Source organism: Typopeltis vanoorti, chromosome 7 (genome assembly GCF_054136105.1).
Source record: "Typopeltis vanoorti isolate ZY-2024b chromosome 7, IOZ_Tvanoo_1.0, whole genome shotgun sequence".
Classification (NCBI taxonomy): domain Eukaryota; kingdom Metazoa; phylum Arthropoda; class Arachnida; order Uropygi; family Thelyphonidae; genus Typopeltis; species Typopeltis vanoorti.
This window is the reverse complement of record NC_143555.1, coordinates 105,592,284-105,606,910: the sequence shown is the minus strand read 5'-3', so window position 1 is coordinate 105,606,910 and position 14,627 is coordinate 105,592,284. Positions and strand designations below refer to the sequence as shown.

The window sequence follows — 14,627 nt, the reverse complement described above, 5'->3', positions numbered from 1 at the left end:
GCTTGGATAGGACTGGCTATAGACCTAAAAATGAACTGTTGTGTTTGTTTACAAATGCCAGAAGTATCAGAAATAAAGGGGATGAAATGGTTTCAGTGATTGAGTTTATTCGCCCCCAAATCATGAATAAGTGAAACATGGTTAAATGAAGATGATATCATAACGAGAATAAAAATGGAAGGGTACAGTATTTTTCATGAGGATAGAAAGGGCAGGAAGGGAGGGAGGGGAAGTGCTGCTGATGATAGCAGGGGAATTAAGTCCACATAAAGTAGACATGAAAGGGCGAAATAGTAGCAGTGGTTATGAGGCAGTGTAATGCAACGTAATAATATATGTTGTTTTCCTATACTTGTATTGTAATATCTTTATTCTCTTATATCTCTATTCTTTAGCTTTATCTTTATTCTATATTACTAATTAGCAGTGCATGCTTTCTCTGTTGTAACTTTTTTCACTTATTCTACTGCATATTATGTTTATCCACCTTCCGTGTTTATTAGTCGTATGCGTATGAACACTGAAAATTTTATTTGTAAGACTGCACCATCAGTATATCAAATATTCGGCATAAGATTCAATAAAACTTCTGGTAGATCTCTCTCTCTCTCTCTCTCTCTCTTACTAGCATAAAATTCCTTCAGCAAAGTTTACATTAACAGTCGTGGTTTGTAAGTAACTAAACTGCGCTTTTATTGCCGTAATTGTTTTCTCGCTCACAAGTCTGATTATTTTTAGGAACAGTGTAGTTGTAAAATAAAGAATCAGGCAGCACTCTTTTAACAAATACTTAAAACACATTTACTTACATGAGGATAGAAAGGACAATAGGGAGATTGCTTTCTCTATCCATTTATAAAACCTTTAGCATAAAATTAGAACCACTTTACTTCAACATTAAATAATCTCTTTAACTCAAAAACTTATGTACTCTCTGCTTACAATTTCAACTTATTAAACTTCTAGTATACTCACAAAGAGGTTAGCTAACTATCTGTTAAGTTATATTTACAAATTTGATATCAGCTTCCAACATGCCAATTGATTCTCTTAAAGACACTTCTTATTACTATTAAACAAATTCTTAACCTCTATAACATACTAAAAGAGGAATTGTACAAAAGTATGGAACTTACAAAGGCTCTGTATTGCACATTCAGTCAGAGGTCTTGCACAAAAAGTTCTATGGCAATTCTTTCATCTCAGATCTTGAGCTGCCTTGAGGAATGTCCAGCATCAGCAGTATCTTGTCGGGAAAATAGCAGGCTGTGGACTGCGACCTGCGGTGCTCGTACAGCTCTGGCAAAAGGTTGTTCTCCCACAGTGAAAAGAAAAACTTCCGAGCGAAGTTGCTTCGGGTAATTTACATCTACATTGCCCTTTCTCCTTCTTGGGCTCGCTGTACTGCCTGGACAACTGGCTCCTTTATCTGCCATCTCCAGTAGCTCTAATTGCTGCTTCTCATAACTGTAACTGCTGCCAACTCTCGAATGGGATCCCTCTCTCTCTTCTCGGCAACTGGAAACCCTCCCTGTTCGGCTCTGTCAATTTTTATTATGCCTACTCTCAGACCTTGCACAAAGGGTTGTAACCACCTAAGAATTCGGCATGACTCTTTCATTTTCTTTTAAGTTCAACCCACTCTTTGTTCTCGTCCGTGCACCCTTTTGATTGTAAGTTGCCAGCCAGCGGAAAGTTGTTTGAACCTTTTAGACTGACTTTGGAGGTGTTTATGCACAGAGCTTGTAAGCACTTTCTCATACATAAAAGTTGTAAACAACCTTTCTTATGCCCTCATAGAGAGCTATTACACAACGTTCCGGCAGCAAAACATTGCCTTTGTTTTTAACACTCTAAAATATTCTTGTTAAAGAAGTATATACAGTTAATTTCCAAATGGTTATTTACAATAATATCTAGCACAAAATATACAGAGACAAACAAGGTTAATTTTACAATATTCTAATGGGATTTGACCTATGTAAAGCACTTTGGTATTTTTAAGCTACATTGAGTTTTTACAACGTGGAGGTTGAGAGGAAGACATATTTAGTTGGATGTTTCTATAGGCCTGGGAATGTGGAAGGTGGTGATGAAGAAATGTATAAACAATTTGGATTAGTGAACAAAGGAAGGGTAATTATTATGGGCAATTTTAATTATGGTGGTATAGATTGGAATGAAGAGATATCATTTTGGAATAAAGAAAATTAATTTCTAGAGTTCTTGAGAGATAACTATCTCAGGCAGCACATAAAGAAAGGCACGAGAACATCAAGAGTTCTAGATCTCATCATTTCATCCAAGGATGTAATTGTTAGAGGGATTTCCAATTTTCCTTCAGTTGGTGAAAGTGATCATGAAGTAATCACCTGTGTTGTGGCTAGTCATATGCAGACTTTTGCAAGGAAAGGATATATGTGGAATTATAAGGCTGGTGATAATGACAAGCTTAGGAGACAACTTCGAGCTATAACATGGAACGAAGAGTTGAGCAGTAATGAAATAAATGCTGCATGGGAACTTACAAAGAAATATATAACAGCATCAATGTATGAATGTATCCCAAAGGCCAAAAAGCTGAATAAGGTAGATGTAAAAATGGATGAATGTGGAACTGCATGAAATCTGGAAAAAGAAAGTACTTTGGAGGAAGTACAAGATGGATAATGGTAATCAGTCACAGGAAGAATATACAGCACAAGCCAGGAGAGTGACTCAGTTAGTAAGGAAAACAAAAGTAGAGTATGAGCAGAAAATGGCAAATCAGGCTAAGAAAAACCTTAGAGAGTTTTTTAGATATGTGGCAAGTAGAAGAAAGAATGATCGTGGAAAGATGAAGTTAAGGGATGAAAGTGGTAGAATGGTAACTGCTGCAGAAGACATTGTTGAGGTATTTAGTGATCAATTTATAAGGGTGTTTCATCCTGATCAGGGTGGAATCATGAGGAACTTGAGTGTAGAGGACATAGGAGAGGATAGCTTAATTGTGAGTGAGCAGGAGATATTTGAGGAAATAAATAACCTTGATGTTAATAAGGCGATAGGATTTGATGACATATCACTATGCATCTTAGGGAATGTTCCAGGGAACTGGCAGTAGCATTGGCATGCCTCTTTATAAGAGTTTTGCAACAGCACAGGTTCCAAGGGAATGGTAAAATTGTTCCACTGCATAAATATGGTGATAAGGCTATAGGTTCAAATTATAGGCTGGTCTGTATATCTGAAGTTATGGTGAAGGTCCTGGAGAGATTGGTGAGAAGTACGATACAGAAATGGGTTGATAACAGCAGTATTCTCTGTAGTTATTAGCATGGGTTTGTTAAGAGGAGATCATGTTTTAATAACTTATGTACTATAACAAAGTGACAAACACCTTGGACAAGAGAGATGCATATACAGTGGTGTCTTTGTTTTTTACAAGCATTGTATGCAATATTGAGTACCTTCCATGATGAGTCTCTGACTGCATGGAAGTCATATCTTAATAATAATAATGATGATGATCTCTTGTTCTTTCTATCTATAGATAAGTGCTGAAACATTTCATCTGCATCAATCCTGTACAACCCTTTAAGTACATTAAATGTTTCTATCATATCCCCTCTTTTTCACCTATCAACCAACTTCTGCAGTCCACACACACACACACACACACACACACCTTCAGTCTATTTTGATAGGGAATGTTCTGAAGACCACTCACTTTGGTTGCTCGCCTCTGAATTCTCTCCATTTTCCTGGTCCCCAAGAAACCCAGGAGACCAGACCTTGAGCATAGTAATCCAGATGTGGACATCATGAGGGGCATATAAAGAGGAATAACAAATTTCTTATCTCTACCTGTTAGTGTGTGTGTGTTCTTCAATAGCCCAATAAATCTTATGAGCTACCTTGGCAACTTATCAGTATGTCCTCTAAAATAAATATGAGAATGGTAGCAAAATTAAATGTAGGCTATTGAAACAGCTTAGAAACGGAGGATAGATTACTGTAACAGATACAGAAATGGTTAGGGTGACAGTAAAACTAAAGAAAGAGATATTCTAGAAGTCTAGAGTAATTACTTTTGCAAGATTGCTAAATGAAACACTGAACAGGAATACAGTCAGGATTACGTAACAATACGTAAACTAGAAAAACAATCAAAAGCCAGAAATGTGGTAAGGCAGCTGGAGTAGATGATATTCGATCAGAAATGCTCAAATATTGAGAAATAAACATTTTACAGTGAACGCACTGCATAATTCAGAAGGACTGGTCAGAAGGTTGAATCTCAGATGACCAAAGTATAGCTTGCATGGTACTCATCTGTAAAAATCAAAATAAGACTGTATATGAGAATTACAGAACAATATCTTGAATAAGGATTCCTTGTAAAATCTGTACAAGGATACTTGAGAAATCACCAAGAAAAATGGTTAACAGGAGCTCAGCAAAGAAGAAGCTGGGGTCGGGTGAAAATAGCGGTTTTCGGAATTAGATTTTCATTTTAAGACAAATAGTCAAGAAATCATGTGAATATATACCAGTAATATGTATTAAAGGGAGTGCTTAAGGGTCAAAGCTGTATAACTGAGAGGAGACCTCCATATAGTTTTTAAAGGAATGTGGCGAACCGACTAGGGCTTCTGACCTAATGTCCAATCCTCAACTTTTTTGTGGTGCACCCTGTTAGGTATCTACCTGGATACTAAACAAACGAGGATGGGCTGGCAATTTGGGATTTAGCTGACCAAATTGTATTTTTATTATCTTAAACCACAATATTAAATGATGGTACAGCATGACAGAATTTCATACTGGCTGGGGCATCGCCTGGTTAAACAATGCCTGCCAGGTGTAAATTACAGGCATTATTTTCACCAGGAAACCAGGGCAAAAAGCGAAAAGTCATCTACTGGAACAAATCCTAAACTACACCCCAACCAGTGGCGCACCCAGGATTTAATCTTGGGGGGGGGGGAGTTGAACGGATAAAAATATTTTTAATACAATGAATTTGCATTAAAAATATTTTTATCCGTTCAACTAAAATTCGTTAAATTTCATTCGTTCAATAAAATTCATTAGGTAATTATAAAATTTATTTAAAAGAATAAAATCCAGTTTTCTTTTCTTTTTACAAAGCTCTTGAATTATTTCAGTCATGGTTACATTAATCTCTCTCTCTGTGTGTGTGTGTATGTGTATATATATAGCAAAGCCAGTCTATTCAATCGTGATTGTGTCATGGTAGACTGACGCATGTTGTTACTGGAAGTGTTGCAAATATTTTTAATAAGTTATATATGTTAGGATATATCATTTTGTCACACTTTCAAACTGTATCAATGGCATTTTTACATGGAGCTATTGCAAATGGTTTTTCAAATTTCTTATACCACAACTTGAATTCGACATTCAAAATTGCTGGATTTGTAAAATGCAAATCACTGGCATAAAATTCACACAATTGACGAAAATCTTCCATTGCACTTGCTGTTGGAGCATCTTTTCCATTTGGTAGAAGAGAAAAATATATATTTCAAAATGTTGCAGTGCTGAGTGAAACGTTCATGAAATTGAGTCAATATTTGGTCAATAAATGGAATGAAATAGTTCTTCTGAAATACTCTTCTACAGAATCGGCTGGAACATTGGACCTTAATGTTTGTTTTGATGAAGTCCTTGGCTTTTTAATGTCAATATATAATAAAGTTACAAGAACATTAGATGAGGGAAAGGCATATACTGCAATTTTCTTAGACTTGGCAAAGGCATTTGACAGGGTGCCACATGATAAGCTGATATTTAAGTTGCAGCACATGGGTCTGGATGTCAGATTGGTCAACTGGATTCAGGATTAGCTGTCTGATAGGTATCAGAGAGTTGTGTATGGTGGAGCAGTTTCCAGGAGACAGAGGGTTACAAGTGGGGTCCCACAGGGCTCAGTACTAGGACCTATATTGTTTAACTTTTATATCAATGACATAGCTAGTGGATTGCAGGGGGATATTCAGTTGTTTGCGGATGATGCGAAGCTGGGAAGGATTATTAGTAATAGTGCAGATGTAGTAGCCCTGCAAGAGGATTTAAATAAGCTAGATAGATGGGCAAATGAATGGGGGTGTCAGTTTAATGCAGCAAAATGTAAGGTCTTGAGGTTTGGGAAACATCGATGGGATGCTGCATACTCTATGGGAGGAGTTATACTGGAGGAAGTAGGGGAGACAAGAGATCTGGGGTTGATGATTGATAGAAACCTGAAGTTTAGGGGACATATTGTAAAGGTGGTGAAGGTAACACAGAGGATTGCTGCTATTATGAGAAGGACACTGACCTGCAGAGATAAGAGGGTTATCATTCCGTTGTATAAATCTCTGATCAGACCACACTTGGACTATTGTTCTCAGATTTGGTCCCCAGGATTTGAAGGGGATAAATCAACTGTGGAAAGGATACAAAGACGGATGACAAAGATGGTTTCAGGACTGTACAAGGATAGTTATGAGGATCGGCTGAGAGAATGTGGACTGCAGAGTTTGGTGGATAGAAGAAGGAGAGGTGATATGATTGAGACTTTTAAACTGTTGAGAGGTGGTTACAGGGTTGACACTGGGGAGTTCTTTCACTTGGTTGATCAGCGGGAAGGAGTGATGACAAGAGGCCATCCCTGGAAGTTATGAAAGGAAACTGTGAGCAAGAGGGTAAGGAGTGGTTTCTTTGTGTGGAGGGTGGTTGAGCCGTGGAATGCATTGCCTGATGGATTGGTGGGAGCGAGAACGGTCAGTGAGTTTAAAGAGTGGTATGATAGACTTTGTGTTTCTCAGGGAGGGACCTCCCCTCGATGAGTCTTGACAGACTTTATGTCTTAGGAAGGACCTCCCTCGATGAGTCTTTTGACTCCTTGGAGGCCTGAATAATAATAATAATAATAATAATAATAATATTAAAATTATTGGCTTTTATACATGCTTCATCATAAATATCTTTACATGAAGAATCTGGTGTTTCACGAACGGTATTTAATTGAGCCCCATTATCATCAACAAAATTTAGGGCAATTAAGAAGTCACTGTCAGATTTTTGCGCTATTTTAGACAATGGTAAGGTGCACGCAAATATTTTTTGCAAGCTAAATAAAGATATTATAAATCTTAAAAGATATTAATATTATAAACAACAATGGCATCCTGTCTTTTAAGGGTATTGAAGAAATTGTGTACCTTTTCAATTATGCCAATGCAATTTCTTATTTGTCACAGATATAACATTTCCAAGTGCCAAATTCAAACTATGTGATGCACAATGAACATATAAAGCTTGTCGATATTATTATTACATAACATCTCCAGGTAGTCCAAAGACATATCGAGGAAGGGCACCTATGCTACAACTCTCCGTCTTCACCAACAACAACTACAATCATCATCATCATCTACATCAACACTGTCTACTACCGACCACTAGTATTTTCACAAACTATCACAGACTATCACAAACATCCATGCCCACGCCGGGATTCGAACTCGCAGCCTTTTGGCTGAAGAGTCGGCCAACCAGGCCGGATATATAGATAAAAAATTAAATTTTGTGGATAAAAATTAAAACAAAGTTTTAATTTTTATTAAACAAATAAATAAAATGATATAATTATGTTACTATTTACTTTTAATGAGATGGATGAGCTTCTCGACCTTGCAGAGTTACTGGATATCTGACTCAATATTGGTCAACTTCAGTCAAAGATTGACACACACACACACACACACACTAAAACGAATTCTGTATTTTGTTTTTATTTGAAGGAGCGATGAAAATCGTTTCTCGCAAAGACAGGTTGTAGAAAACTGCATGACGATTTTCGACTTCTTCAAATAATTCGGGAAATTCACTTCTCACTGAAGGCGAGATCCAGAATCGAGCCAAACCACGATCACAGAAATCATTTTAAGCCCACTGTCACTTGAAAGCTCAATTAGCTGCTCTTTTTTCGATAACGAAAGGTCGTTCTCGTGAATGCAAGCCTATCATGAAATCACAGAAATTTCTTATAAAAAGTTATTCGGAAAATGTTTCCAAATTCTGTTTCAGAGTTTTGAGGTGGACAAACCCTTTCCCAGTGGTTAAATTCTAAACTAATAAGTTTCGGGGCCATATACAAAATAACCAATTGTATTTATCTTTTGAATACTATCCGGGGAAGCTCCAAACCTCCCCATCCCTTTCATCATGCGTTCATAATCAGGCTACTGTTGATATTGACTTTATATACACATTCAAAACTGTAAACAGTTGTTGAATAATAACATAATAATGTAGGCATAATTTCCATAAAGGGAGAAAAGTCACAAAACAGAAAAATGTTCCTACAAACTAACCAATTGTATTTACCTTTGAATGCGATCCACTGGTTGAGTGTCCAGCAAGTCAGCAAATCTTTCCTTTCGTTAAGCGTATTAATATTATCTCATTGCAATTGATAGGAATTCTGTGTTTCTGTAGATTCGTTACAGACCTCTTTCTCTTCAGAAACTGCACACAAACTGTCATTACAAACCCGTTTTGCATTATAACTGTCAGCCGAGATATTTTTCCGTTTAAAGAAGGTACCAATGTATTTATCCATAATTGAAATACCGTACTTACTCGCATATAACTCTCACTCCTGATTTTACTTTTCAAAAAAAGAAATTAAAAAGTTTCACATATACCTCGCAAATGAAAAAAAGCTGAAACACATTTAGAGCAGGGCAATAGTAACTTTCTCCCTAAACAACGCCACCTCCCCCAATATTCACTATATTGCAGAGGCAAGAAAAACAAGTACTTTTATTATGTCAGTGAATAAGGTATAAGCAGTCTGTGTAATATATTTCTCAACAAATAGTGAAATTAGAGACAACTGGGATAAAAACGACACTAATTAATAAATCACATGTCCTCTCATACAGAAACTATGCTGTATATATAGACTCAAGCAAAACCATATGTTGCACCAGCAAACACAGTATCTAACTAAAAACTATTGTTATTAATTAGATTGTGTGAGTTTACTTGGCAGCAATAAAATTTAACCGAAAGTGTTAAAATTCGTAAACGTGTTAAATATATAGTGAATGTTGTTATGGCAGTTTCACATATTATTGAAATTTGGTTGAAGAGAGTTCAATTGTCAGCTTGCTTTTCGCATGATTTCTGAAAAATATATAAATACTGGAGTTAACTCACAACACATTTTGTCTAAGTATTAATTAGCACTTCTGAAGATATATTGAGCCTTGGTTGAAGGAGGAAAACCTTCAACAATAAAAATCAATAAACAACAAGCAATTGGTTGAAATGTGGTCATGTGGACAACACATGTTCACTTCAAATCTGACAAAACAGCAAGGGAAGGTGGAAACAATGTTTTTCCCTTCACCCCTTTTTTATTACTTGTCATTCTGCCGCTACAAATTAAAATAGTGGCATGGAATGAACATTCTGCCGCTATTTTTTTTTTTTAAGTATTCATTTTATTTTAATAATTTTTACTTAATTATTCAATTTTAATTTGTTTTGTTTAGATAATTAAAATATATAGATTTATTTGGTTAATTTAAGCCTGTGGACCACCTGTCCCATTGTCACGGACTGTAGGTTGAGAAACACTGCTATAGGGTTCTCTCACCTTATATAACCTCTAATTCATAAGTAGTATAGAAATAGAAGACATGACACAACATAAATAAAAAACAAATTTTAATTAGGAAAGGATTTTGGAAACTTTTCTATTTTTTTTTTAACTTTTTCTTTGGGGGAAGGGGGGGGCAGGACCCCTTGGCCTCCTCCCTGGGTGCACCACTGACCCCTACTCAGTATCACCAGAGTTAAAGATCGGTACTATCAATGTAAGAAGCCTGAGTGGCAAAGAAATGGAGCTAGCTGAGGAATTAGATAAGTATCAGATTGACATAATAGGGGTCACTGAAACAAAAAAGATAAAACTTGGTGAGCTCTTTCTGAGCAATAAATACAAAATGTTATATTCAGGCAATGACAATCAAGGAAAAGGAGTAGCCATAGTATTCAAAACTAAATACGAGGGTAATCTTCTTGAATGGCAGGCAGTCTCAAGTAGAGTGATATGGCCAAATATCAGAATGGGAAACTGGACAATGAGACTTATTTGTGCCTATTGTCCCACAGAAGGCTCTACTAAGTAGAAGTTGAGGCTCTAGAGAAAGCTACTGACACAATGAAAAAGGAAAAGTTGGTCGTTGTTGGGGATCTAAATAGCACAGTAGGAAGTGATTGTCAGACATACAAAAATATTTTGGGAAAATTTGGAAAAAAGAGCAAAGCTAATAATAATGGCAAATATCTGTTGGATTTCTCCTGAGGACATTGACTGGTTATTACTAACACCACGTTCCAACATAAAAATGTGCACAAATTCACATGGAGAGAAGACAGAAGGAATAAGAAAAGTCTCATTGACTATGTTATTGTTGATAGTGATGTTTTCTTTCTGGTGTAGGACACTAGAGTGTACAGATGATTTGAAATTGGAAGTGATCACCATATAATCTTGAGCAGGATAAAATTGAATTTCATATTGAAAAGAAGGTCAGTGGCCAAATCGGTTTGAAAGCATCAGTTCTCGTCTGATCACTGAAGTTAAGCAACCCTGAGCCCAGTTAGTACTTCGGAGGATGCCACCTGGGAACCCTGGGTGCTGCTGGCATTAATTATTTAGTCCACATGGTTAGCCTAGTGGCTGTGCGCTTTGCAACCTATTTTTATATAGGTTGCAAATTGCACTTCTTATTCACGTTATTCAACAAATTTGCAGAATCGTATCCAGATTTAGCTGGACATCTATAGACGTTATGGCCAGTCAGGAGGGAAAGGGGGAGGTGAATGTTAAATCTGGTGTCAGACAGGGATGTACATTATTCCCCTCTGTTATTCATTATCTATATGGATCACATTATGAAGCAAAGTGGTATTAAACTTGATATTAAAATTGGAGATATTAATCACAACTCTTTACTTTATGCAGATGATGTTGTACTTTTAAATTGAGTACAAGTCTGCAAGATTCCCTCACTAAATTAAATAACTGCTGTAATAAGTTTGGTATGAAAATCAGCAATAATAAGACAAAGACAATGCAAATAGGCAGAAACATTGAAAATATCAATTGTAATGTGAATGGAGAGCCTATAGAACAAGTAAAACATTTCAGCTACTTAGGCACAATTTTTAGTGAAGATGGTAAATTAAATATGGAAATCAACAACAGAATCGACAAAACTGGTATGGTAGGAAGTCAACTGAATAAATTTATATGGAGTAAGAGAGAAATTAGTCATATACAAGACAGTTTTCAAACCAATTTTAACTTATGGATCTGAGAGCTGGGTCATAAGTAAAACACTTGGCCAAAGACTGGAGACCTTAGTGAAGTGAACAGAGGACATCAATGGAAATATCATATTTAAAATGAGGATATTAAGAAAGAACTTGACATTGTTAGCATCCAGGACTGTGTTAGCAGAACTAATCTAAGGGTCTGGTCACTTAAACAGAATAGGAGGAAAGATTATCGAAACAAGTGTTCTCTGCCAACCTGGCAGAGAACACTTGTTTCAGAAATATAAGATCTGATAATGTTGGAGTCTTGACAGATAAAAGATTGATTTGGAGGAAAATAGTTGATAAAGAGTTAATAATGATGTAACTTCTTCATGTAATACTATCGTAATATCCTATACACTGTTTGAGGGTACATGTCAGGAATTTCATGATGATGATGAGGTGTTGCATTTTACAGTACATTTGATTCCTGTTCATTTTTATTGATTAACTAGAAATTCTGGTGAGGTTTGGACTAGGTATAGGAGCCTGGCAAAAGTCACACAATAAATATTTCATGACTGACATTTTGTAACTGAAGTAAACGGCAAATTAGCAAAATAAGTAAACAAGACAATCTAGTAAGACAAGTGTTGTGTGCCATGATAGAATGAAAAAGATCCAGTGGAAGACCAAAACCTAATAAGAACTAATAATATTGGTGACTTGACAGATAGCAGAAAGCAGCTTGACCAATGAGATACTTTTGGATAGGAGTATTTTAAGAGGATATAGAATATTTTTGATAGGAAGTTAGTAGTGATGTAACTTTTCTTCTTTTTCAAGTAATACTCTTATAATATCCTGTCCACCACTGAGGGTACATGTTACAAATTTGATGATGATGATGCTTAAACACAAAGTACATTTGTACCGTGGGTGGGCTGAGGATAATAACTAATAACCTTTCATAGGTGGGTGGGAACCACATCAAATACAAAAATAAATATACAAATAAATAAATAAATAACCAGAGGTTGAGCAATTGATTTCTTCCTGACTTTCTTGTTAGATTTTTTCCCAAAAATTAAACAACACCCTGATATATTTTACTGTGATTTTTCAAATGGTTTAATCGATAATTTTCAAATAATCATGAAAACAGACTACAAATACTGTAGCCATGTGTATTAAGAAAACAATGCAGAAAATAAGAATTGTAAGTTGCATTTGAGATACTTATTTATTATTATTATTCCGGGCAACTCCAAGGAGTCGACCGACTCATCGAGGAAGGCCCTAACATCATGTCAAGAACAACTATTCGACATTCACACAATATCTGTCATACCTCGCCTTGAACTCATTTACAGTCATAGCACCCACAACAGACACTTGGCAGCTTATTCCACTCATTCACCACTCTCCGAGTTAAAAACCTAGCTCTAACACCCCTGCTAACCATATTCTTGTCAAGCTTCTATGCATGGCCCATAGTACTCCCACCACCAGTCCTATACTCAAAAATATCTTCTGGGTTAATCTTATAGAAACCCTTCAGTAATTTGAATGTCTCAATCATATCACCCGTTTTCCACCTATCAACCAATTTTTGCAACCCACATTCAACCTGTTCTCATAAGGTTCATTCCACAGACCTGCCACCATCTTGGTCACTCATCTCTGGATCCTCTCCACATCAAGAAGAAACCCTGGCACCCATATCTGGGCACAGTAGTCTAGATGGGGTCTTATCAAAGCTCGATACAGAGGAACAATAACTTGCTGGTCCCTGCTCGTCAAAGTATTCTTCAGTAACCAAGTGATTTGATGAGCTGATTTAGCCACTTTTGCAATGTGCCCGCTAAACTTCAATTCCCTATCCACCAACACTCCCAAATCTCTGGCCTCATCAATCTCCTGGAGTACGGCGCCACCAACGTGATATACTGCTGCTAATCTTTTCACCCCAGAATGCATAACCTTACACTTTGCCACATTAAATTGACATCCATTTTCCCTAGCCCAGTCCTCCAAACTATCCAAATCATCCTGATAAATTTTTGCAAAATTTTAACATCCTGTGCACTCACAATTGCTCTACCCAACTTTGCATCATCAGCAAACAAGTGAACACTTCTTCTCAGATCCTTTTCTATATCATTGATGAACAAATTGAAAAGTAGTGGTCCAAGAACAGAACCCTGTGGCACACCACTAGTCACAAGCCGTCTTTATTATTATTATTATTATTATTATTATTATTCAGGCTTCCAAGGAGTCAAAAGACTCATCGAGGGAGATCCTTCCTAAGACATAAAGTATGTCAAGACTCATCGAGGGGTGGTCCCCCCCTGAGAAACACAAAGTCTATCATACCACTCTTTAAACTCACTGACCGTTCTCGCTCCCACCACTCCATCAGGCAATGCATTCCACGGCTCAACCACCCTCCACACAAAGAAACCACTCCTTACCCTCTTGCTCACAGTTTCCTTTCGTAACTTCCAGGGATGGCCTCTTGTCATCACTCCTTCCCGCTGATCAACCAAGCGAAAGAACTTCCCAATGTCAACCCTGTAACCACCTCTCAACAGTTTAAAAGTCTCAATCATATCACCTCTCCTTCTTCTATCCACCAAACTCTGCAGTCCACATTCCCTCAGCCGATCCTCATACTGTATCTAAAAAGGAGAGACAAATGCTACTTTCTTTTTCTATGGTGAAGTTTATTTTAGGGTGTTGTCTGTTGAGATGTAAATTATATACTTATTACTTGTGAATGGGAATAATATAGTTGATTTTTGGAATATTTATGAAAGTGGTTATATACAACAGCTGAACTTGGTTCAAGCGTGAATGTGTTGAGTGCTTGTTTTTCAAAATGTTCGGCACAGAAGTTAGCTGGAGGTAGAGGGGATATATAGCCATCCCATCTAATTGTTTGTGTATTTTTTTGCTTTCCATAGGAAATCACCTACATATATGGTGAATCTGATTAATTCAGTTAAGGCAGGAGGGAAATGCTTAATGACATTAATGAATAGTGAAGTAATAATAAAACTGACCACGATTGTCAGAATCTGACAAAGTTAGATTTTTTTATTAACATTTTAGAGTGCAGAGTTTTTAATAGATGAGTGAGAGTTGCCTGGAAGGAAGGAAGGAAGGAAGGAAGGAAAGTGATTTGGATAAATGTTTGGCTAGCTTGTAGCTCCTATGGTAGGCAGCATAGAATGAAGGTTATGAATTTTAGGGGGCCCCATATATCTAAGATGGTTTGACTGATAAGGTTTCAA

The 14,627-nt window shown here is 36.7% G+C and overlaps 1 pseudogene; it reads left to right on the top strand.

Moving 5' to 3' along the window:
- Nucleotides 1-10,596: 10,596 nt before the first annotated feature.
- On the top strand, nt 10,597-10,714 carry LOC150104941 (5S ribosomal RNA; annotated as a pseudogene).
- The last annotated feature ends 3,913 nt before the right edge of the window (nt 10,715-14,627 follow it).